Here is a 2,496-nt window from a genome sequence, read left to right as displayed (position 1 = left end):
TTTTTTGGGTGTTGAGTTTGAGAAGTTCTTTATGATCTTGGATACCAGCCCTTTATCTGTAATGTTATTTGCAAATATCTTCTCCCATTCTGTGGGCTGCCTCTTTGTTTTGTTGACTGTTTCCTTTGTTGTGCAGAAGCTTTTTATCTTGATGAAGTCCCAGAAGTTCATTTTTGTTTTTGTTTCCCTTGGCTTTGGAGATGTGTCATGAAAGAAGTTGCTGTGGCCAATGTCAAAGAGGTTACTGCCTATGTTCTCCTCTAGGATTTTGATGGATTCCTTTCTCACATTGAGGTCTTTCATCCATTTTGAATTTATCTTTGTGTATGGTGTAAGGGAATGGTCGAGTTTCATTCTTCTGTATATAGCTGTCCAATTTTCCCAGCACCATTTATTGAGAGACTGTCTTTTTTCCATTGGATATTTTTTCCTGATTTGTCAAAGATTAGTTGACCGTAGAGTTGAGGGTCCATTTCTGGAGTCTCTCTTCTGTTCCATTGGTCTATGTGTCTCTTTTTGTGCCAACACCGTGCTGTCTTGGTGATCACAACTTTGTAATATAGCATGAAATCAGGCAACTTGATGCTCCCAGCTTCGCTTTTCTTTTTCAACATTTCCTTGGTAATTCAGGGTCTTTTCTGGTTCCATACGAATTTTAGGATTGTTTGTTCCAGTTCTTTGAAAAATGCCAACGGTATTGTTTTTTTAACTTTTTTTTTTTTAATGTGCCAATGGTATTTTAATAGATATCGCGTTGAAAGTATAGATTGCTCTGGGCAGCATAGACATTTTAACAATGTTTATTCTTCAAATCCATGAGCATGGAATGTTTTTCCATCTTTTTGTGTCTTCCTCAATTTCTTTCATAGGTGTTCTGTAGTTTCTAGAGTATAGATCCTTTACCTCTTTGGTTAGGTTTATTCCTAGGTATCTTATGGGTTTTGGTGCTATTGTAAATTCCATAATTTCTCTTTCTACAGTTACATTGTTAGTGTATAGAAAAGCAACTGATTTCTGTGCATTGATTTTATATCCTGCCACATTACTGAATTGCTGTATGAGTTCTAGTAATTTGGGGGTGGAGTCTTTTGGGTTTTCCACATAAACTAACATAGCCAAAGTATGGAACGAGCTGAGATGCCCTTCAACAGATGAATGGATAAAGAAGATGTGGCTTATATATACAATGGAATATTATTCAGCCATCAGAAAGGATGAATACCCACCATTTGCATTGACATGGATGGAACTGGAGGGGATTATGCTGAATGAAGTAAGTCAGGCAGAGAAAGATAATTTTCATATGGTTTCACTCATATGTGGAACATAAGGAATAGCATGGAGGACAATAGGGGAAGGAAGGGAAAACTGAACGGGGGAAAATCTGAGGGGAAGATAAACCATGAGAGACTATGGACTCCAGGAAACTATCTGAGAGTTTCAGAGGGGAGAGGGGTGGGCGGATGGGGTTGCCTGGTGACAGGTATTAAGGAGGGCATGTGTTGTAATGAGCACTGAGTGTTATACACAAATAATCACTGAACACTACATCAAAAACTAATGATGTACTATATGGTGACTAAAATAACACAATAAAAAAATGAATAAAAAAATAATTTGCATCTATACCGTAAATCATTGGATCATGGTTTTTATCCATTTTGCTAACCTATGTCTTTTGATGGGGGGGGGTTTACATCTAATCTACTTAACATTTAAAGTAAATACTGAAGGGGCCCCTGGCTAGCTTGGTCGGTGGATCATGCAACTCTTGGTCTCAGGGTTGTGAGCTTGAGCCCTTCGTTGGGTGTAGAGATTACTTTAAAATAAATAAATAAATAAATAAATAGGGGCACATGGGTGGCTCAGTCAGTTAAGGGTCTGCCTTCAGCTCAGGTCATGATCTTGGGGTACTGAGATTGAGCCCCTAGTTGGGCTCCCTGCTCAGCAGGGAGCCTGCTTCTCCCTCTCCCTCTGCCCCTCCCCACTGCTCATTCTCACTTTCTCTAAATAAATTAAATAAATAAATAAATAAATAAATTATTAAAAAAATAAAATTAAGTAAATTAATAAGTAAATAAAATACTGATAAGGAAGGACTTACTTTTGCCATTTCATTATTTGTTTTCTATATGTCTCACAGGTTTTGGGGTTTTTTAATCCCTCTGATTTCTTCTATTACCCCCCTTTTTGTGTGTTTATTGATTTTATAGTGAGACATATAGATTCCTTTCTCATTTTCTTTTGTGTACATTCCATAGATAATTTATGGTAATTATGGGGATTACATATGACAACTTAAAGTTTTAACAACCTAATTTGAATTGATGCCAAGTTAACTTTAATTGTATGCAAAATCTCTACTCGTATACAGCTCTCTCCTCACTTTGTTATTGATGTCACGAATCTCATCATTTTACATTGTGCATCTATTACCATAGATTTGTAATTGGTTTTATACCTTTGTCTCTTATCCTGTAGAAAATCAAAAGTGAA

Source organism: Leptonychotes weddellii, chromosome X, assembly GCF_054177405.1.
Source record: "Leptonychotes weddellii isolate Sample4059 chromosome X, ASM5417740v2, whole genome shotgun sequence".
NCBI lineage: Eukaryota > Metazoa > Chordata > Mammalia > Carnivora > Phocidae > Leptonychotes > Leptonychotes weddellii.
The sequence above is the reverse complement of the archived record's forward strand: the minus strand, read 5'-3'. Positions refer to the sequence as shown.